At 49.5% G+C, this 23,965-nt stretch overlaps 1 protein-coding gene across 1 annotated transcript in view; it reads right to left on the bottom strand.

Moving 5' to 3' along the window:
- gnai2a (guanine nucleotide binding protein (G protein), alpha inhibiting activity polypeptide 2a) overlaps positions 1-23,965 on the bottom strand; it is a 67,268-nt gene that overhangs the window by 17,359 nt on the left and 25,944 nt on the right. The gene's annotated exons all lie outside the window — the stretch shown is intronic.

Consider the following 23,965-nt stretch of genomic DNA (forward strand, 5'->3'; position numbering starts at 1 on the left):
ACTCCAATGGGCCCAGCAAAGAAAAGGCTGGTTCCACATGGATAATACACTCAGGCAAAGTGTTGTAAGGGTCATCTACCTAGTACACAGTCCAATTAAACTCTTTTTCAGAGGTTCTTTCCAATGCCCCTCCCCCCACCCCCACCTCATCAAAAAAATGTACAAATAAAAATAAACTAATTCATTTCCTGGTAAGATGTACATTTAATGACAACATACAACAAATTACTCATAAATCTTCAGAGCTCAGCTGAAAGTTCCCAGTAAATATACTGTGTGTGTCCGCAGGCACATATAAAATCATTACCAAGAACGCCCTCATATAAACATAATGTGTGGAAGCAATGGGGCACTTCCTCCACTGTCACACTGGGACAGACTTGTTTATTATCATTGCTAGCTCATAATGAAAATGTTCCATTGCCTTCACAAGTGGATCTTCCATTTCCCTAATAACACAGAGGTTTGTTTTTAAAAGCCTGGGGCAGTCAAGACTTCATCTGTCATCATCCCCAACATACACCACCAACACTTCACGTTATGCCCCCGCCTTCTGAATGTAGCCATGTATGGAAAGAGTGTGGTTTTATCCACCCCCCCACAGTCAACATCCTCCCCAACAACACCCTTTCACTCCATTTAAGCCCACGCACACTCTGATTCACCACACCCCAGCGGTCATGTGACCCAGCACTCCCTGGTTCACTGTGTGTTGCCAGACCTCCGGTGACATCAAAAGGCTAATCTTATCTGTTTGAACAGCCATTAACAGTGCAGTAACCGCAGAACCTTGATGTGACAGAGGAAAACCAACAAGGCTTCTTGGGGTTGTGTTCAGGCTAGCACTAACGGCTTGTGACCAGACCCGTTACAGTAAATATCCTAATGCACATGGGCACTTAACACGTAAGTGCAGTTCCCATGAACACTTAAACATGTGAAACTCTTCCCAGCTCACAGTGATGCATGAATCAATAAACAGGTTTCGCATTTTATCAGGTTTATGCCCAAGTGGCCCAGCACGGAGACTGTTCCCAGTCTAATAAGATCCCACTCACTCCCACATCATTTCCCTTTACGCTAATAAAGGCTGTGCACTGGACACAACCCCACTGACTCCGCAAGCACTGAGCACGTGCAGAACTGCACTCGGCCACCCTGCTCTCTTTCACAGGAGTCTCTGGGTCACCCTGTTCCTCTCGGGGAGTCAGAAATTTAGGGCAAAGGCGATAAACAGATGGGCGAGCAGAGCTCCTGTCCAAAACCGTGCTGAGAGAGTCGGGAGGGAGGTCCTCACAGAAAAGGCAAAGCGGCGGGGTTTCTTCCGTTTCAAAATGGAAATGAAGACAGAGACTTAATTGCCGATTTCGATTCTTGAAGGTGTTGAGCATCAGGGCGGCTCTGGGAGCAAAGAGAGGAAACGAGGCGTGTGCGTGCATCTGTCTGTTACTGTATTTGTGTGCACGCGTTGGATTGTGTGTGTGTGTGTGTGTGTGTGTGTGTGTACATGCATGTGCGTGTTCGATGGCTGACAGCATCTGATTTTGGTCTCTGGACAGTGTACCGACGCTCATGGGAACAGGGATTAAGCAGGCCTCGCGGGTCTTCCTCCCGCTCCTCATCTCTGATTGGCCCCTGCTCCACCATGCCATCACACTGCGGCCTAAACCAATCACACTCTGTCTACCCGCGTCCGGTGGAGGGGGAAGCAAACCGCATGGGTTAACCAGCAGAAATATTGCATCTGCACACACAAAACAGCAGCGGCTTAAAGCAAGAAAAGAGCCAAGCACTCACAGCAGACCCACTCTGAGCAGGCCCAAGATTTAATATGAAACAAGGTGTCCTCACCCAAGACCTCTTAATGCTGTGAAACAGTCACTGGCTCCTACATGCTATCAGACAGCACACATTTTCCACCATCCAAAATAGGCACCATCTCATTCCTCTCAGCTCACAATGCGATGGAATACGTGCCAATGCTGGCATTTTCACACTGTTTTAACAAGTGTGTGTGTGTGTGTGCTTGTTGTTAAACTCGCAGACCAGGTCTGTAAAACCTTTTGGCAGTGTGTCTGTGCTTTCTGCTCTCACAGAGGAAATGAGCTGAGGCTTCAGCCTCCTGTAAACAGCGCCTCTACCTCACAGCACTCCCCACACTTAAAAACAGGAAGGCTCAGGCTCAGGCTGAGGCACACATAGGAGTGAGTGAACAACCCCCTCATGCTGCTCCATTGTCTTTGGCAGCCGGTCCTGCTATAAACCCTGCAGCCGCTACAATGGGCCTTCCCCCGCATCGGCGCGTATAATCTTCAGTCAGAAGACTCCAAAGGGCATGTTTATTGCTGCCCTTTGTCAATAACCAATAAGGCAAGGGCAATAGGGGGAGAGTGTGCAGTGAACTGCTCTGATTGGACTGTCTCTCCTGCTGCACTCTGACACAGTGAGCGTTCAATATGCAGGGATGAAGGGCTTATGCTGATTACAGCACGCTGTGGGAACAATTAGGGAAACATCAGCACCCCGTACCCCCGTCCCTGTCCTGTCCACCCCTGTCCCGTCCCTGCCTGTCTGGCTCCTCACGCCACGGACCGGACAGTGACTGGGTCTGAAAGTCCTCCGCCGTGCCCTTGCTTTTGCGCGGGACAGTGATTTGAGCCACGCCTTGTGCATTCAGCCCTGGGCGGGTAGGAATGCTTCCATTACTCAGGAGCAGCTCACAGGCCGGCGCCGCTGTAATGTCACGCTCATAAAGCAGCGGTCACGCGCGGGGCGGACTTTGGTCCGGAGCTGTCCGCGTGCTCCCCTGCGCACGAAGCACATCGCACAACGGGACCCGCCGAAGCTGTGGCGTCCTCCCTGAACTCTGCCCAATCGCGTCCCACGCAGGGGACACCAGCGCGTTCCCACTTTCGGCTGGCCTCCGCACTGAGCACGCTCGTTCAGGGTCACATGGTACGAGTCCAGCATCACAGCGTGTGGTGAACGCCAGCACCAGCACAGTCTTGGAGATCCCTCCATTCACAAACCCTAATTCGGCAGTGACTGCTCCGTTACGAAACAGAAAAGCAGAAGTAATTAGCTCGCTGCTTGTTCTCGTGTGGCTGCTCACAGGACGACCGCTTGTCTTGTGGCTGGCTAGTGAGATCTCGCTAGGAATCATGGGACTTGCTTCTCCTGCAAAGTACTTGCTTCAGCAGTCATATGACATTTGACAAAGAAAAAAGTTTACTTCCTCAGTGTGGACAAATTGAGCAACAACGGATGCAGTTCTCCAGTTGGGAAAACCTTGTCCTTCACAGGTACAACCTTGAATTAGAGGGCATTTACTTGCTAGTGCTAACTATGCTGACAGCTGAGCAGACTCTAGTGTTTTCTTCCTCACTCTAGTGGTGCTTTCCAGGTCACTGGGTGTACACACGCATGCACACACACACACACACACACAGGTGCAGGCACACACCCAGATGCACATATACACGTGCGAACACACAGGCACACGTACAGGCGCACACACAGGCGCGCACACACAGGCCAAAAATTCCAATAAGCACTCTGATAAGGGCCAACCGGTTTGCACGTATCGGGAAACGGATCAGCTGCATGGTCACGGAGGAACAGTGCCAGTATATTAGTCAGAAAAGGTCTGCTCACAAGACCCACATCGCACTTCCTGTTTCCTCCCGATTGGTTTAAATGCTTCACGCCCGATTGCCTCAGGAGAAGCCGCGCACGTGTGGTGCAGCGACCGGCGCGTTCCGTACCATCTTCACCGCCAGCACAGTCTCCCCCGCAGGAGCAGGCAAGAGGAAGAGGAGAACCAGTCTTGCCATCTGCCCATCCGATCCAGGTCTTCAACTTCCTGCCAGTGACCCACACTAGATTCTGAAAGTCAGGCTGAATGCAGTCCGTACAGCACTACCCCCCGCATAGCGTAGGCACACAGTGGAAGGCTTAATATTCTGTCCATGACTTTCATTTGGAAGAGGCTGTGAATGCGGGGTGGGGGGGGAAGTTAGCCAGCTGCTGGCAGAGGTAGGTAAACGGTCCAGCGCCAACGCACAGCTGGCCAACAGACACCGAAACCTGGACTTTAAAAAACAGCGTATCGTCAATCATTAGTCACGGGGAGGAGGGGTGTCTTGGAACGGAGGCATTACTTTTATCAGCACCGACAAAGGCAGCGCATCCAAGGCACTGCGATCATTAAACACTGCAGCAGCAAAAAAAGCAATAAAATGAAGTGTGCATTAACACTGACGCAGCCCGTCGTTTCAGGACGGCAGGCTGCTGTTCTGGAGCCGCTGGCAGAGGAAGAACGCCGATTGAGCATTAACTGTGGGTCCTTTGCCAAGCCAAAAGGACAAATTGTATTATCTAAATTCACTTTTGCTATAATGGAGACACTACAGCCCACGATAACCATTAAAGCAAATTAATTAGAAAAAACTGGCTGGTAATTCAGTCGGAGATTAAAGTTTAACGTCCCTCCGCCAATAATCCTCCGGAGATCGCAGCGAACAACAGACGGCTGTTCATCTTCTCTAAACAACCTCACGGCTCCTGTTTTTAATTACAGCGCGCGCACTGGGGAACTCTGGGTAACGATCTCCCCGCGCTGCCAGGACTCTGCAGCATGGGGTGGGGTGGGGGGGGTCTGGTTTGGGTGCTCACTTAACTGCTTCATAACTAAAACGTGGTAGGACTGCTTCGTTACTAAAACAGGGCCAGGTTAGGGCTGCCACTTCATTACTGAAACAGGGCAGGGCTGTTTCATTTCAGAAAGAACGGTTAGGGCCGTTTCATGTCTGGAAAAGGCAGCGCTGCTTTGATACTGATACATGATATGAATTTAAGGTGAAAGAAGAGACCGAGGTGGACCAGATCCTTGAGTTCTTTGTTAAGCAAAAGCTTTTAAATGTAGACACAAACAACATAGATCAACAACACGCAGTGGTCTCTGGGTATTTTAGCATTTACTGAGCACAACACAAACCGTTTGGTAGCTCTATAGATTTCACTTTCTCCTTCCTCTAAAGAGTGGTACCTTTGCTCTATGCTGCATCTGTCCAGTTTTTGGGGAAATGGAAACGATGGACCTTTGCATCTGGACTGACCCAGTACCTTACGGCAGACCAGCCCGGGTCTGGAGCACAGGCCGGACTGCGAGCCAGCAGGGCACTCTGGCTTCAGCGGGGAGGGGCTCGCTTGGCAGATGCCCGAAGCCTGCAGGGCCCCGGGGCTCTGGAGGGTCCCGAGGCACACGGAGAGCTCTCACAGCAGTGCGTGCGTGTGCTCCCTGCGGACGCTCACGACTACACAGGCTTGTTTACCACAGAGCCACGGCTTCCGAGAACATGCAGGGGAAAAAAGCACAAGGGCAGAAACACAGAAACAGGGGTCGCGCTCTGTTTGCGAAACCCCAGATATTCCTGGAATACTGAGAAAACAAATGTATCCTATGGTGCCTAGCAACTGGAAACCAGGAGGTGGTTAAGGGGCCTGGATCGTTTGCTTTACCGTGGTGCCACGGTGAGCGAGCAGCCCTTGCTAAAGAGAACAGAGGTGAAGGAAGGAAGGTTATTTCCTCTCCCGTATTGTGCCCCAATGAGATTACAGCGATTGTTTGAGACTCCCGCCCTCTCATTGATTAAACACAAGGGCATGGGAGGAAAGGGGGTAAGTGTGGGGTGCAGGGGTGCGGTGTGGTGAGCCAGGCCAGCTGCAGACGCTCCCCGAATCCGACCGAACGGACAGGCCAGGAAACCGCTCTCTTGATCAAAGGGGCTCACTGTGGCGTGGGCAGAGGTGGCTGGCGGGGGTGAGGCTGGCATGGCGCCATGAGGAAGCGAACGCAAGCGGCCCGCCGCGCCCGTGGCACCGGAACGCGGCGACGTGAGCGACGAGAGGCGAACCGTGACCTGAGCCGGACTCCGCCCCTCTCCGTCTCGCCTCCCATAAAATAAAAACATGGCTGGCCTCAGCTGCCCCCAGCACTGAAACAGAGAGGCCTGCCTTCCCTGCTGTGTGTGTGTGTGTGTTTGTGTGTCTGTGTGCGCGTGTGTGTGTGTGTGTGTGCGTGTGCGTGAAAAAGAGCCAGAAGTGAGAGGAGTGGAGAAAGAGTAAATGCCTTTCTCTGGGCAATCTGTGCGTTGGATAATGGAGAGTTTTCAATCGGTCAGGCAGTGTGTTGTGCAATGGGCTTTTCCCAATGACTCAGGAGCTGAACCAATGTGATTCTGGCCATGGTCCAGACACCATGGAAAAGTACTGAGCATTACACTTATAAGGGCAGAAGTGTAGCACAGCGGTTAGGTAATGGGTCTTGCAACTCCAAGGTTGCAGGTTTGATTCCTAGGTTCCCAGGTTCCCACTGATATACCACCCTGGATGTTGTCCCCTGAATTTCTTCAGCAAAGATTTCCAGCCGCATAGATGGATTGCATGCGAGAAGAAAGCAAGCTGTCTACGCCGCTCTGAATAAGGATGTCTAATAAATGTCTAAAATGTAAATGTGTAGTGAAATACCCTTCGCTACCTGTGTGACCTCAGGGAAAATAAAATACTGCATCTGATATACGGGCAAATAAATGAGAACGAGGGAACCAGGAGAGCAGGCGACTGTGTCTCCAGTAGCTACAGGTAACAGCACAAATATCTAATAGCTAATGAGGAAGGAATAATTGATCCCTCTGGGGCTCAATGAAAAAACAATCTATTTGCAGATCCAGATGTGAACCTGACTCCATACCGTTTATAAAAATAAAAAAACCCAGGTTGATTAACAAACATCGTCACCCAGGGACGGCCCCTTTATTATTGTATTACAGAAGATACGTCTATTATCACTAAGCAACTTAGTACACAGGACAATGGAACAGACCACACAGAGAACAAAACAAAATTAATGTGGGACTGACATAAATGAACAGTCCGGGTCAGAGAGCAGCAAACCATCAGCCATCAAAGTAAACAAATCGATGGCTTTTTTTCGCATGGTATGTGAACCGTAGTAGGGTCAGTGTGAGCAGGCTAGCTCAGGACCAACCACAAACATCCTCAACTTTGATTCCTCTTATTTAGACCACATACGTAATATTTATGACGTTTTACCCTTTAACCAGAAAAAAACAGAAATGATGTGAAATGGAACCCTGAAATGATACTTATTTGAACATGCTGCACACGTACCCAGTGCATATCCTTCAGAGGGCGAATTCAGTGACCCATACAAATGCTTCTCCTGGGTTTTTCAGTGTTTTTCTTTTTTTTACTAACTAACTTAGATTAATGACGCAAAAACAATTAATGGGTGTAGCAAGCCAATGTGACCTGAAGGTTTCTCAAGCCCGTTTCTGAAGGAGATTCATTTTAGGAAGCAAAGCATGACCAAAAATAAATCATTAAATTGTTTACAGCGTCAGCCGGCCTAAACCGATATCCTCCAGTCAATGCAAAGCCACAAAAGCAACGATGAAGTGGTACTAATGGCAAACAATATAAACTTAATGCAGCAAGAATGCCATACTAAAGCCAAACAATGAGAACTAAAGCTAGCAATGCGTGCTTGTTTTGCATGGACACATCTCCCCTTCAGATAGCAGGACCCCACGGGGAGAACGTGGCCCTCAGAAAGAGTCTGGACGTGACCACCCAAATGTTCTGAAATGAGGACTCGTACAGCCACGTGGCACCCCCAGGACTTTTCGATCACGGAGGGGTCCTGCCTCCTGCCTTCTGCCGCCCACTCCGTCCCAACGACCCCCGCAAAGGAGTCGGAGCAGGTGGAGAGACGTCTCACGACTGCGCGACACCTCCGCGTCTGTCAGTTTCAGGCATTTAATCGTCCTTTGGACGAGATAATTCATTCGGCGAAACCACTCCAGCCGTGCACCCTCCATCTGCTGTGGGTAATGAGGAAATCTCATTCCGCAGAGAATGGACTGGAAACACCGGCCCTTCTGCACATACAGCTCCTTACGCCAACACGCCACACCCCACAGTCTGGGCCACAAACTGCTTCCTTTCCTAATGAGTTTATTTATAGAGGGCTGATGTACACCATTACCTCCTCTCCTTCAGTACCTCCTCAGCACCTGACCCCTCTGCGGGCATTAATGGCTTTTATCGCTTGGTCGTTAACAGCAGCAGAGGCTTCGGCGTGAATGCAGCGGTTGCTATCAGCACGGTTGTAAGGGGAAAGACGGCGGCCGGGATTAACGAGCCAATCACAAAGCGGCACTGTGTGGACTGCGCTGGCACAGGACCGGCTCATTCCGTCGGCCGTCATTTACACTGGAGCGATGGCATCGGAACCCATTGCCCATTCACCCTGCACCTCTCCCTCAAACCATTAGCAAAATAGGCCATTCTTTATTCTTGCCATATGGCCACACTGGCAGGGGGAGAGAGGGCAGCAAGCAAGAGAGAGGGCAAAGAGAGAAGGGAAGAGAAGGGAGTGAGGGATGAGAGGGAAAGAGGAGAGTAAAGGAACAGAGAGAAAGGGAGAGAGTGTCTTGTACCACAGTGATGTGCTGCGTGTTGCCCATCCCTCGCGTTAATGACGTGAAACCAGGAAAACTCATCTTTTCACCGCCTCCTCCACAACACAGAGAGCAGAGCAATTTCCTCCCGTTTACACAAGAGAGGATTAATCCCCTCATTGTCAGTGCGGCGGCACAGCGCTAATGTTTGTCGAGAGCTTAAAGTGATCTCCAGCACTCACTCTGCCTAATCTCAGAGACCGGCCAGCCTTTCTCACTCGCACATTCCTCAGTGTAATCAATCCAATGGTTTTAGCCTGCAGCACAGCGCAGTAGCGACCGCATGGCTACCGGCCTTCGCCATTTTACTGAACGGCAGCAGCCCCTCTGGCTGGAGCTATGGCCGGGGATGTGAGTTCTCAACCCAAGGCCACAGTGAACAAAGCCAGCTGCATTTCCGTTCCGATATCTCCTGATACCTAACATTCTCTTTGTCCTGTAGTACTGTGTGTGTGTGTGTGTGTGTGTGTGTGTGAGTACATCGCCCCTGATGTTCAGAAAACTACAGGATTCTGTGAATGGGAGTTTGATGACGCACGAAGCAGAACCACATCCTGAGTCTCTGAATAAAGGAGCAGCTCGGTGCAGTCGAGCAAGCGGGAGTGACAGCGCTGTCATTTAACCAGTGAGTCACGTGCCTCCCGCAGCACACTTAATGACTGACAGCGAGCCCGCTGGGCTGTGCGACAGGAATACCGCAGGGGCAGCACGCAGGAGAGCGCAGCTGGGCCTGCGCAAAATCCTGCAGCGCCAGTGCTCATGCTGCAGTGTTAGCGTTGGTGCCCAATCGCTCCCGTGAAATACTGCTACTCTGGCGTCAGTGATGCAGCCTGCAGAGATGGTGGCTGTGTTAAACTGGGCACTGGAGAGACTGTGGCTGGCAGTCCCGTGGGGTGATGCACAATCCGCTCTAGCACTGCCCAGGGAGGGAGGGTTTCAGTCAGCCTGGATGCTGATGTCTCATCGCTGTAGCTGAGTGGGCACCTGCAATTTCCCTCGAGCTGATTCTGCGTTCTCATACGTCAATCTGTTGATTGCCCTATGAAAACTGGTGGTGAGATCACAAGCTTTGAGCGACAGCAGGCTAGTCTGCTCTCTTCCCCCAGTGTGGGAACAGAAGCTGTGATGAGCATCCCAGTGTGACTGTGATTGGCTGTTCCAAACTGGGGGTGGGGGGTGTATCAGAATGACAAAAGGCTACAGCTATCAGTGCTAAATAAATAGCTCCAATGCAAAAGCAAAGATCAGAGCATCAGTGGTGTCGCAGTGAATTTAATGTCATTTCTGATTATCAGGGTAAGATTACGGAGCGTTGAAGACCTCGTACCTAAAGGTGGCAGAGTGGATGTAGGTTATAGCAGGTACTGCGGTTGTGCGTTCCACAGAAGCAGAGAAACGTACAAACTCCCTGCATTAATAATTCAGGGCCGTGGAGGCCGGGAGAGGAGGTCCGGGCAGTGAGAACAGGAAGGTGCTGAGCTGCCGTGATTCTGGGGATCTTTCCTCTGGAACACAGCACAGCAGCAGCTAGCATCGAGAGCGCGGGCTAACCGTTCATCCTGGACAAAATCCCACTTCTGCTTCTCGTCTGCTGCTTTCGTCAAAGCCAACAGATGCCATCGGCTCTGACGACCTCGTTATCCTGAACAAACAAGTCACGCTTTCCATTTCAGGCCTGCTCTATCCTCTGCTGGTAGCTTAAATATTTTATTTGGCGTACCTTCCTCCTACCAGCGAATCAGAGTCAGGATTTCCCACAGAAACATACATAGATGCTACCTGCAAAGCAGTATAAGGGCTCCATACTAAATTCTGTATAAAGGCACACAGCATACTGTAATTTCATGCAGATATTTCCAACTCTGCCGTAAAGTGACAACTTTCAAAAAGTTAAATTGCACCAGTCACCCATAAAGAAAGGTTAACGGTGTTTCTACACTTGGATGAAGTATTCTTGCTAAACAGGCTAGCAGCCATTGAATTATTCAGGTCTGCCTCCTTGCTTTATTCTAGCACCGCCTGCCTAAATCTTGCACATGTCATCAGCGTGGACAGAAGGATGGTGGAGGTAAGATGGCGGCTGGCGGCGGTTTGATCTTTCCTTTGAAACAGCCGCGGATGCAATATCCAGGATTCACAGATCGCTGCCACCAAAACTGGAATGTAATGTCCGTGTTTCTGACAGCTCAGGAGAATTTCCTCCAACAGCGCCAAACCCCAGAAGAATTGCCTAAGTGAGAGTGCAAACTTTACTTACAGCTTTTTAAACACGCAGTGCTAGCATGACACATCCTTCACTTTATACTTTATAAATATCCTTTCTAAATTTGTTTTACATCATGGCCAACAACATCCTGATGTATGAAAACAGACAGGTGCATTTATACAAAATGGATCACTGTTATACAAAATGGAACAATGAAAACATGCACTCACACAAATGCGGTCTGATTAGCCTGTTCTGGTAGGCCACTGTAAAAGCCCACAGGGGGCGTGTGTGGGGTGTGTGGGCGGCAGGCGGGGTGGGGGGCTCCATCATAAAGGGCAGAGTTGGCGGTCAGTGCGAGATAGCAGGTCTTTCAGGAGACTGTGCAACCAGCATGCCTTTGTTCAGGCAGGTCTCGCCTGTAATTGAAGTAGCACTAACACCGCCTTCTCACCCAAACAGCAGCAGCTCTCGCTTCCACGGCTTCCCGCAGGACACAAACAGGCTGCGTTACTCTGGAGGGAAACCCAGCGTGTCCGTTCTGCAGCCTCACAGGGCCTGGAGCAGCTGGAGGTGGGGGTGTGGTACCAGCACTCTACGAGCCTGATTTATGACCTCAATCTCCAGCCACCGAGAGACTGAGAGAAGGAGTAAGTAAACCGATGCAAGTATTCCACACGCACACGCAAGTACGCACATCTACTGTGAGGGCGTGCCATAAAAGGGGAGGAGCATCCCAATTTGTAAGCAATTACCATCTCCATGGTAAAATTAAGGTCAGGGCACTGGCCTAACCTCCATGGTGCTATAGTAACTGGTCTAAGGTAACTATGGTACCTGGCCCAGCAGGTGCTTCTGTACAGAGGAAGAGCAATGCAGGAGTGAGTGGGCCAAAGACAGGAGACAGAGGAGGAGCGTGATAGGGGAAGAACAAGAGAGAGGGACAGAGAGAGAGAGGGAAGGGGGGGACAGGAAGAAAAGGGGGACCTGTGGAAGGTTCAAGTTTCGACTTGGACAACCCAAGACCAAAAAGCCCTCAAAAGAAAACAGAGAAAGGAGCTATAAATCAATATGTCTCCAGTTCCAAGGGCAAACTATGAAAGTGTGCTGCGTCCAGTCACTGACAACACTGGGACCAGTATGCACAAACCAGGACAGAGAGGGGAGGGGGCGGAGAGGGGAGACAGGGGGGAAGAGAGATCTACTGTTTGTCTTTTGAATCCTCTAACCATGTGCTTGAGAAAGAGCCTGTTCTCTCCCCGCAGTAATTTTGCGCCTGTTTTAGAGGAGGGGGCCACTTCGCGCACGCAGAAATGTTTCAGTGTCGGGGGGCTAACGCGTTCAGACAGCTCCCCTGCGCTCAGAACGGAGCGGAGTGTTTTCAGTGTGCCTGAGCACAAAGGTCGGGGGCGGGGGGAGGGGGGGGGGGTCTGGACGGAGAGATGCTGCTCTCTGATGCGCCCTGACAGCCCGCTTTTGTTTTCATCTGTTCTCTGCATTAGTCATGTGCTCCTGGACGCGTTTTGACCTACGCCAGATCCAAGCAGTTTGACTTGATAAAGTGCATAAACAGAGTGTGAGAGAGAGAGAGAGAGAGAGAGAGAGGTACCTCTTTTGTGAATATGTGGAGTCTCACTTCATGAGTGAGAGATGATTCCAGGGGTAAGATAGGTGCACTTCATCCACACAAATGGCGAAGATGGGGAGTCAGGGTTCACAACGCAGTTCACTCTAATACTGCATCAACCCTCAGTACATTTATTAACTATACATACTGTGATTTTTGCATTTCTGTGAATGTGCGAGTGAGCGATTGAAGTTGATGTTACCAGGGCATGTGAGGGATGGTGTACATGTGTGAGTATTGGTGGAGGTGTGTGTGTGAAAGGGGGTGATTCACAGCATTAGTCAGCGTAGGTTATGACCGCATGCTAGGCAGTATGATCACACGCACGCATGCACACACAGGAGGAGGAGGACAACGCTGCAGTCCTTCAACGCTCCTTCAACAGCACACCTTGTAATCCTGCAGGAACACCAGGTGCTGTTCCTAAGCCTCCATCTCATGTGCTGTTCTTCCATTAAGCCGGTAGTCACCCCATAACCCCACAGAGCCACACAGAGGCACAACCCCACAGAGCCCCACAGAGGCACACAGCCACAGAGCCACAGCCTCTATCCTACGGAAGTCACCCCTGTGGACCTGTTGGTGTAATTAGTGGAAAATATGTTTCTCTAATGAAATCATCAGTGGGGACGATGTGAACGAGGTAATATCTATTAAGCACCTGCCTCTCTCACTGGGAAAACCCAACACGGGGTTGGGCGAGCGAAGCAATGGCACTTGTATCAGGTAAAGCAGGAGAGTAATACTAATAACCAGAAGAATATGAAAATGTATTCATGGAGCACATTTCGTACAAGGTAACAAGCAGCTCGGAGTGTTCCCCAGTGGAATAAAGCAAAGACGCAGGACTGCAGAAGAGCAGGAGGAGGGCGGGGCGGGGCGGGCCACGCCCCTCAGCTGCACACAGCAGGGCCTCGTTACGGGCTGTCCTAATTAACTGTGCAGCCGGGCTCTCCCAGGAGGGCTGGAGCTGCTGCAGGTGGAAGGCACTGCACTGGAGACAGCGGCAGGGCTGTTCGTTCGCTGTGCAGGCCTGCACGCACACGGCCCCCCTGCAGGACGGGTAACCCGGAGAGCCACACCCTGTCCTTCACACAGGACACCACGCTCACCTCCAGGCCGAGCCGTCGGACCACATCAGCCGTCCCCAGAACGAAGCGTCTTAATCACGGCCAAGTATTTACTCCTTCCCCTGCGAGCCAGAGCTCTCAATCCTGACAACGGTAGATGGACACAGCCTGTAACTGATGCTGACAAAATGTCTGCACTTTACCACAGCAGTCGCTGTAATCATTCAGTGCCAGTACGGGCGGCCAGGCGATTATTTTTTTTATATTCGATAAGTGCAGTAGATCATGTACACAGTAAGGTGTCCAGTGTTAAATGAATTCTTACAGAGTGTAAATGAGTCCAGAGTTGAATTAACATGGGGCATTTTACTGCATAGGCGACATCTAACAACGGAGAGTTGTATTGCAATGCACCTAACCTGTATTGTTCCAGTAAAATATCCTGCTGTATAAACGGATTTCATGTAAAAAAAAAAAATGTAATCTGGGTGACTGCTAAATACAGTTCACTGAAGACCTACTTTGAAAAGAGGAAAAAGAAAGAGAGCCTAATGGTTGGCTGCACCTGAAAAGGATTTAATGTGATAACAGGAAGCAACAGGCAGTGAGAGCAAAGGAATATCCTGAGGAGAGATTTTATGGTGGCAATCTCCACCGTTTCCGAAATGCACCGAGATTGCCTCCAAATGACCCCACAAGGGTCTGTAAACGACTCCACGGCCATCTCCGAAAGACACCCTTGTGACTGATAACCTGGGAAAACGAGGGTGAGAGAGAGACAGAGAGCAGCCCACACCTGGGCTATGGAGGGAGGGACAGTTAAAGCTTCTGTCACAGGTCATCTGGAGCTCCCATTTCAGAGGCACTGAGCGTGATGAATGGCTCTGCAGCAGTCCCCACATCCCAGAGCACACAGACCTGCAGTCCCCACATCCCAGAGCACACAGACCTGCAGTCCACCAGCTCTCACTCACACACAGACCTGCAGTCCCCACATCCCAGAGCACACAGACCTGCAGTCCCCACATCCCAGAGCACACAGACCTGCAGCCCCCACATCCCAGAGCACACAGACCTGCAGTCCCCACATCCCAGAGCACACAGACCTGCAGTCCCCACATCCCAGAGCACACAGACCTGCAGTCCCCACATCCCAGAGCACACAGACCTGCAGTCCCCACATCCCAGAGCACACAGACCTGCAGCCCCCACATCCCAGAGCACACAGACCTGCAGTCCCCACATCCCAGAGCACACAGACCTGCGGTCCCCACATCCCAGAGCACACAGACCTGCAGTCCCCACATCCCAGAGCACACAGACCTGCAGTCCACCAGCTCTCACTCACACACAGACCTGCAGTCCCCACATCCCAGAGCACACAGACCTGCAGTCCCCACATCCCAGAGCACACAGACCTGCAGCCCCCACATCCCAGAGCACACAGACCTGCAGTCCCCACATCCCAGAGCACACAGACCTGCAGTCCCCACATCCCAGAGCACACAGACCTGCAGTCCCCACATCCCAGAGCACACAGACCTGCAGTCCCCACATCCCAGAGCACACAGACCTGCAGCCCCCACATCCCAGAGCACACAGACCTGCAGTCCCCACATCCCAGAGCACACAGACCTGCAGTCCCCACATCCCAGAGCACACAGACCTGCAGTCCCCACATCCCAGAGCACACAGACCTGCGGTCCCCACATCCCAGAGCACACAGACCTGCTGTCTCCACATCCCAGAGCACACAGACCTGCAGTCCCCACATCCCAGAGCACACTGACCTGCAGTCCCCACATCCCAGAGCACACAGACCTGCAGTCCCCACATCCCAGAGCACACAGACCTGCAGTCCCCACATCCCAGAGCACACAGACCTGCAGTCCCCACATCCCAGAGCACACAGACCTGCAGCCTGCCTCCTCTTCCTCACACAGACCTGCAGTCCCCACATCCCAGAGCACACAGACCTGCAGTCCCCACATCCCAGAGCACACAGACCTGCAGTCCCCACATCCCAGAGCACACAGACCTGCTGTCTCCACATCCCAGAGCACACAGACCTGCAGTCCTCACATCCCAGAGCACACAGACCTGCAGTCCGCCAGCTCTCCCTCACACACAGACCTGCAGTCCGCTAGCTCTTCCTCACACACAGACCTGCAGTCCACCAGCTCTCTCTCACACACAGGCCTGCTGCAGCTGGGGCAGTCCTGCAGAGGACCCCTGAATCCAGACTCTCTCACACACACACTCACGCACACACACACTGTGAGCATTCAATTCTGCTCAGCACTCCCCCAGGCCATCACCAGGTGGGAAAAATTTACTCTACTGCAATTCCAGAGGGGCGGTACCTGAATGTACGACAAACACAAAGTTACACACACACATAAACACACAGAAACACGCATGTAAACACACACACACACACACACTCCCTGTCCCCTCCCCTATTCAACACCACCAAATTAATGACATTTTCACGCCATATTTGCCTCAGTTCTGAGCAGGCCTGTGGGAAACGGCAGTAGTAAACAGTGAATCAACTGATCGGTCAACACAAAACACCATTGTTTCTGTCAGGAGGTTCAATATTGTTTTATAATGATAATACAGCAGACCACAGCATAGTCTACCACAGTCTTTCAGTCCTGGCGTAAACAAGCCTCGGCTCCAGGAGCGATTCCATCTCAAAGCAGAGTTCTCCTGAGGGGCCGAGGTGCTTTGTGTCGCTTCTAATGTGGCTCAACAATCACAAGCCTTCTGGGCGCTTAGCTCACACTTGACAGCACATGCCCCCAGGAGGGGACTGTTTGAGTGCCAACAACGTGGCTCTGGCCTAGTGGGCACACAAGTCATTAGCATGCGCTGATCTCAGGGTGCCTACCACCATGAACACTCACTCTTCTCACCTCCCCCCACTTTCAATGGACTGGGGAGTCAGGGACCTCTTACTCACGAGAAGGCTGGTGCGACAGTCACACGGGCAGGACGCTGCCAGGTTCTGGAAGCACGTCTGGCCCCAGTTCGGGTGGATGGGGAACATGATGCGTAAATCCATCCATATTACCCGCTTTCTGTTTTCCTTATTTTCCGATAAATTGTAAACACCAGCAGTATAACGTGTTACAGCAGCGATTGGGGTGTTGTGTGCCAGGGCAGTGTGGCCTAATTATAGCCGCACGCACGCACGCATGCACGCACGCACGCACGCACGCACGCACGCGGTGCAGCTGGACATGTAGCAAGGCCAGAGGCTGGCTATCGGGCTCGTTAATGAGGTCCTGATAAACATCTGATTCAATCTGCCCCTAGAGGCACAGAAAGGCGCATCAGCCCGGCTAGCATGATGTCAGACCTGGCAGAATGCGCCTCTGTAATCCAGGGCAAATGACACCTCCCACCACATGCCAGCCTCTGCCCTCGCTTCTCTTTTTAGAGACCGACAATCACCAGGAACAGTCGTCACCACCCACCCACCCATCCTGAGGATAAACCATCTCATCTGCCTGTCATTTCTCATATCCACAACATCATTAATGCATCTCTCAATCACACACAAACACACCCATACACGCACACACACACGCACACACACACACACACAAAATGACATCACGCAACACAACTCACACATACCCTCATACTAAGCACTTGTAAGAGATCCAAAAGTAGATATGCTGCTCCGAGTCAAAAACACAGATGGATAGGGACACTTCTGAGCTGCAGAAACTATTCTGTGCCAGACTGAGGAATGGAGAAATACACAAATGACTTCAGGCTGTTATTTCATTCCTCGTTCTCCCAAAACAACTGTTATTACAGTATTAAACAGAAGAGTATTAAAACAGTTCAAGGCATGTAATATTTTTCTAACGTGTTCCACTCAAGCTATATTATTAATGCAAACACCAACAGAATCTTGGGAATATTTCATTGTGCCACAAAGAACCTTCAGGCAAATAACACAGCAGCCAACATTCAAGGGTCCTACACCGAGTTCACACTTTTAACATATTCTCAGAATCTGTACTATTCCTTCTATGTGGGATAAGATCCTAGACCTACTGGTGCAGCACCGTCCTGCTGCTACCTCATGCCTTGGTGTTTGCAACCTGGCAACCCCAGGAGGCCTAGGTAAGCAGATCCCCCAGATTTAATCGTCCCTCAGCAGACCCCCGCCCCCACCCCTCTGGTCATAAATAGAACGAGTGCAGACCAAGAGGCCATCGATCAGAGAGGAGAGCGCCAAGGCCAATCAGACAGGAGAGCGCCAAGGCCGATCAGACAGGAGGTCGCCAAGGCCGACCCCGCCGGCGTTCTGGAGGACAGACGCGGTCTCGCCACACCAGGGGTCCATCAGCCTGCCGCCCTTCAGCCGCCGGCCCGGAGCTATGCAAATGAGCCCCTGAAAACCCGCCCTTCCTGACCGCTCAGGGCCGACGCCACAGAGAACTCTCAGCACCACCGTTACATATGAAACTGCACAACGCCCATTCTAATTTCACACCTTTTTTTGGACACGCCACTTTCGAAGGTCAGGTACTTCCAAGGCGACGATCCAGGATGTGACCCTGTGATCACATTGTAAATGTTCTGGAATATTTTGCTGCTGACCTTCTCCCTCTCGAAATTGCAAACTCTCCTTCTGAGAATAAAACTCAATCTCTCTACCCCCGACTCAGCGGGAACAAACAAGTTTTTTTATCAAGGGAAACAGACGGCAAACACAAAAAGGGTTGCTTAATGTAATCAACAAAAAAGGTACAGTAAAATATTTCCACACATATCTCCATCACAGAAGCAATTAAACACACTAGACTTCACAGCCATTTTCATCTCCATGGCAGCCTTATGAAGCCTTCAAACACAAACCTACCAAAAGAAAATTGCATGACCTTCACTTTTTCTGTTACACGCTGTACACTGTCCCAACCAGCCAAAGATGCAAGACCTGCAGACATTAAACAGCTGAACTTCACAATGGTGGCACAGCTGGAATCAGCATAACTCCCCCATCACATCATACAAAAACATAATGCTGCAGCCAGAAGTAATTATTTTATCAAAGAAAGTCAATGCTGGGAGGTCCTGGACATGAATACTATTTGTCAATCTCACACCTGTGTAGTTTCTGTCACTTTCTTGTACAACAGTCCCATGTTGTCTAACCCATCCCCCTCCCCATGCCTTTCACTGTAAACTTAATTACCACACACAGCGAATCTGATTACATGGTCAAATGACACCAAACGTGACTTTTCAGCGCAAAAATGAACAGATCAATACTGCACAGTGGTTAGCTTCTTGAAATGTGTGCATGCGAGATCCGGCAAGGGGGACTAAACTGTGAGCTAGCTTTCTGCACACCAAACTGCATTCTAGAAATACAGTATTAGCCCAATCAGTTAAAGGCATACGCCATGCTAAGGGGCTAATGGCCGTTTTTCAAGTCTCAGAGTGCCGTCACTTGCAACAGCCTACATAGTACAGGCAAAGTAACTGTCCTCTATTCGCTATGCCGAGTAGGTGGTAAGTTCATGTAACGGGCTGACAGGTGTGACAGCCGCAGAGGCCACCAGGGACGTGAACAGCACTCACAATGCAAAGCAGTTTAAGCCGTGACCCTTATTACCATAACCAGCGCACTGAGTGGAATCCACCAGCAGGGGGCTCCTATTCTGGACGCTCACCCTATTCCAGTAAAACCTGGACCGGCGCAGGCTACGGCGCACTGGGAGTGGCACTCGCGCTGCCTGACCTTGCTGAGAGGCTCACGCACAGCGGGAGGCGAGAGCGCCCCGAAACGCTGGCCTGCCGTGTCGTCCGCCGACAGGTCCGGGAGAGGGCGAGCGGAGGTGGGGTGCCAGGCACCCGGCACTCAGACCTCCACCCAGAAGCACTTTTAGGAGCTCTCCTCCCTGCTCTCCTGCTGATAAATGCACTGGGGGCGACGGAACTTTCCAGAACAGCACTGCGAGAGCTCGGAGCTTTGGTGAGAACATGCTGCTGACCTCTGAGCCATCGAGAGCTCTCTCAAGAACAAACGCCAGCACTGCTATTAAACCAGGAATGTTTCATGTGAGGCTGCTCGTGGTTCTGTTTAATGTTAAATCATAATTTGCTTGTAAAAACCAAAAACTTCTAATAAATAAGTACGGGGTAGAAAAGACGTGGCCAACAAAAACTCTCAAGAAATGCACTAATCACAAATATTAGCTTTGATGGCAGAATCTAAAAATATGTTGACTCAACTTCTCCCAATAGTTTCCTTTTTTTGTTACTAAACCGCAAAAACCCATAAAAACTGAACTGATCAAACCTCGATTATGGCTATACTGCTAATCATTTTGGCTACACTACTCACAGACTTCTTTTTTTCTTCCAGGGATTTTAACATTAACATAAATTTGCGGTATTTAACATGTCTGTTTTTATTAAAGACAAGAATGAAAAGCCAGGGTTTTATTTATTCACAGAATATTCTCTGCAGGGTTTTCTGCAAGACCCACCCTGCAGCCTTTCATTTACAGAAGCTTTATTTCAGCAGCCGGCAGCTGCTTTTCATTACGTTAGCGCACACAATCTCAGCTTATGACCGCCAGCTCTCCCCGTCAGGGTCAATCCATTCACACCAGATTACAGGTTAACCGGGGAAGGATCGCCGCACATTGTTTATTATGATTATGGCAACAATTATGATTATGACTATTATTCTTACTATTCTACTCCAGCCCTGTGAGTCCCCACTGCTTGCAAAAGAGCACTCAAAGGACAAAGAATGTTAGACTTCTAGATGACAACTTTATTTGTGGAACATCAGACTGGTACATTTACGGTCTCTAAAATGTACTTCTCAGCCAGCGGTATCTCTACTGGCCTATTCACATATTAATCAATTTGGGGGGGTTTTTTTCATCTGACCAAAACATTATTTAAACTATTAATATCAGAAAACTACAAGATAGAAGATGTTAAGTAAATACAGTAAGAATGATTTCCCCTTTATATTATAGGCTGAAATAACTGGATTCATCACCATTCGCTTGCACTCTGGTCTTTGCAGTGTAGCTGGTATAAAAGAATTGAGATGGGGGTTGGGGAAAGGGAAGGCGAACGGTCCTAGAAGCTCTATCAGCAGCCAGTATTACCAGCTGTGTGGAGGTTGACCTGACAGGCGAAACAGCGACTGCCAATCTGTCACAGCAACCAAGGTGAAGGCAGCGCACTGGACAGAAGAGACCAAGAATGGTGAAATGAGCTCGTGCAAATGAGTACGTGTGTGACCTGGGTCTTCTAGGAGGTTGCGGGAACCAGAGTAAAATTAGTCTGGAAGGAATATAAGAGAGGAGCAGGCTGGTAATGCTTTTACCACAGCGCTCCCATCTCAGATGTACCGAAGAGACAGGGCTCTGGGTGAGGCAGGCCACATCCACATGAAATCACCACAGAAAATGCTGCTCTTCCAATTCCTCTGGGACTGCACACATCCACAGTCAGGAGCGCAGACAGCAGTTAAGCGATGAGGAAATGAAACTACACCACTGGCTAAAAACGTAAGGTTCACACTAACAGGAAGCACTGCTGTCTTGTCGGTTTTTAGGCTGAAGCAGCAAAGTCTGCAAAGAGTACCAGAATTCATCGTCCATTCAATACGCCGACTGATCTTACAAAGTTAACGATCTGGCATCATGTATCCTCACTTGGAATCTGCATAACTGTGAAAAAATTTGTTGAGAAATCAATAAATTTGGCTCGCTACAGACACACAAGAATGTTCAGAGAGTTAGAGAGAGGCTTCAGCCTCAGAGAAAGCACAACCACAGGCTACAGGAAGTGAATCCCTCGTCACATTGCTAGGCAACCTTTCATTACAACTGTTTGAAAAAAAACCACAGGAAATGAAGGGAGATGGAGAAGTGTAGTGAAGCAGTGGATTTAACCTCTTACACATTTAATCACAGCCCATCACAAAAAACTGGATTAATAATGCTTAAAATAAATTATCTATGACACATAACATTGAGAAAGCTGAGTGTTTAATGAATGAATATATGGCTGTTACAGTGGCATGAATAGCAATGCCATCCATTTTGTGTGCGGCATCTGTACAAGTTTAGAGTGTGCTGTGATGTCACAGATGTGTGGGCACAGGTGTGGACAAGCAGAATCTGATGAAGCACCACTCAAACAAGTGCAATCTGAGATACTGGATAGTCTAGTTAGTCTAGCACAGTATAACTTATTCAGTTCATGTTTAACATGTTCACTTCACATGTACACAGAAGTAATGTGCTGTTACTGTTAGTACTGCTACTACCACTACTGCTGCAAATACTGTACTTGAAAATGCATTCGCTCCTCAACCTCAATGCTGTAACATGTTTGCAGTAAAAACAAACATACAGTTATGAAAATAATAAATACCTACAAAGTACCTGCAAGCCCAAACAACACTACTGTGTGGTTACAGGCACAAACAATATAACTGTGATGCAAGACTACTCCGAGCATGCTAAAAATGAACAAACATTTTTATGACATCACCACCCTTAGCTAGTTTTCAAACAGCTTTTATTTCCTCATTCTTTTAACACAAATTTCTAGCAACAGCTCCACAATAATTCCCCATTTTGCTCTGCTGCAGCTGTGGCCAAATTGAGCCCAGGAACATACTCTGCTTAGAACTAACAGACAGTAAAGTACAATCTGGAAAACATTTAAGGTTCCATAGAGTCCTTACAGACAATATAACTTAGGAATTTATACAACAGGTAAGATTTCAGAAGAGCAGTCTGCCCCATGACAGTCAGCCAGTTTATCATCTCTGCCTCTCATTACAGAAACAAATGAAGTTCTGCTCATTTAATTATAAGCATGGAGGTGACGAAACCTGGCATTTACACACTGGACAATACAGGGCTATAAACTTTTGAAAGAGTTAAAAATTCTGTTTTTTCCACCCTACTCTTGTGCAAGAAGAATCCATGGTTCGTTGGCCTGAACATGACAAATCTCTGCTTCCCCTCAGTGGAAGACAGGCCACCTGTATCTGCGTTAACTGCAAACCACAGAAAACGGCATCGCCCTCGCTTAGTAAGACCTGGAGAGGAACCACAATTTCCCCTGAGGTCCACACTCAAAGGCAGAGATGATGATTTGTGCAAACTCAAGAGGCAGAACTTCAGGCTGAACTTGCTTCAAGTCAGGAACCTTGAAGACCAGCTGTCCAGTCACAAGCCTGAAGGAAAAGGTCCACTCAGGGGTCTGCTCAGTTCATCTCATCACCTGTGGTAGCATTCCAGACCTATGTGTCATCATAAGCCACTGCTACAGCACCAGCCAGCCAAGTAATCAACACAATATGTCCTCTTTGGACCTCTGGAACCACAATATGGGCCTTCACCTGCATCCACTAATCAACAATTTGTTAATTAATGGAGTTGTTTATAAAGTTAAAGTCTTTACAGTAAGTTAAAGCAGTTCTGACTTAGAGAAGATGATCAAATTAAAGGAGTTAATCAGTCCCTAATGTCTGGTTTCTCCCAACCTCCCATTTGAGCCTGGGTGGGGGTCCCTGGATCAATATCTTTTTTTTTTTTAAACTGCTCTAATGAGTTGTTCATAAAGTTGAAGGAATTTGTCATCCTTTGACATTCACAACATTAAAATAGTTGGTCATGAAGTTATATTGATACATCACACAATTAAAAGAAGATGATCCTGTAAAAGCAGTTGGTCACTTATTAAAAGAAGCTGGTGAACTGATATCAAGACGTTTTTCATTGAGGTACAGTTGGAATTTCAGCGGAGTTAAAGGAGCTGGCCATTAGTTTCACAAAGCGTGCAATTCAAGTTAAAGCATTAATCATTAAGCGAAACTGACAGTGCACCATGGTTTCTATTAAGTTGCAATATCATGAATTCCATGGCCTTGCCTGGCTTCTTAAGGCCATAAATGGAGCAGATCCTTTAATAAGTCATTCACAGCAATGCTGCCCCTGATCCAGGCCCAGCACAGTTCCCTTCAGAGTGACCATCATTCAGGACGCCACAGGAATATGTAAGAAGCTGTAACGGGGCTTCAACAGAGAGGCTTTTGTCCCTGTGCACTGCCCCCTTTACACTCCACGTCCTCCAGTCCCTCTTTTCCTTTAGTTTAGCTCTTTTTTCCTCTTCTCTTTGAAGCCGACTGGCTGGCCAAATGGAGGAAGGGGGCCGCAGCTGTGCCGTAGTGCCCAGCCTGCATTCAGCAGGACAGGGGAGAGAAGCCCGCACCAGGAGGGGGCGTCTCCTAAATCAAAAAGAAGTGCCCATTAAGGACCACACCAACCAGTCAGCACCTCGGCTCACAGAATGGAAAAGCTCCAAACATGACATTGTGTTCAGTTTTCTGGGAGACGGTACGCAGGGCAGTGAGTTTTCAAGCTTCCTTCTCTGAAATGCAGCAAGGCCGGGAGGAGGAACGAAAAAGTGAGTCACTGGCAGGAAAAAGACCGAGTTCCTCCAA

This window comes from Anguilla anguilla, chromosome 13, assembly GCF_013347855.1.
Source record: "Anguilla anguilla isolate fAngAng1 chromosome 13, fAngAng1.pri, whole genome shotgun sequence".
Classification (NCBI taxonomy): Eukaryota; Metazoa; Chordata; class Actinopteri; order Anguilliformes; family Anguillidae; genus Anguilla; species Anguilla anguilla.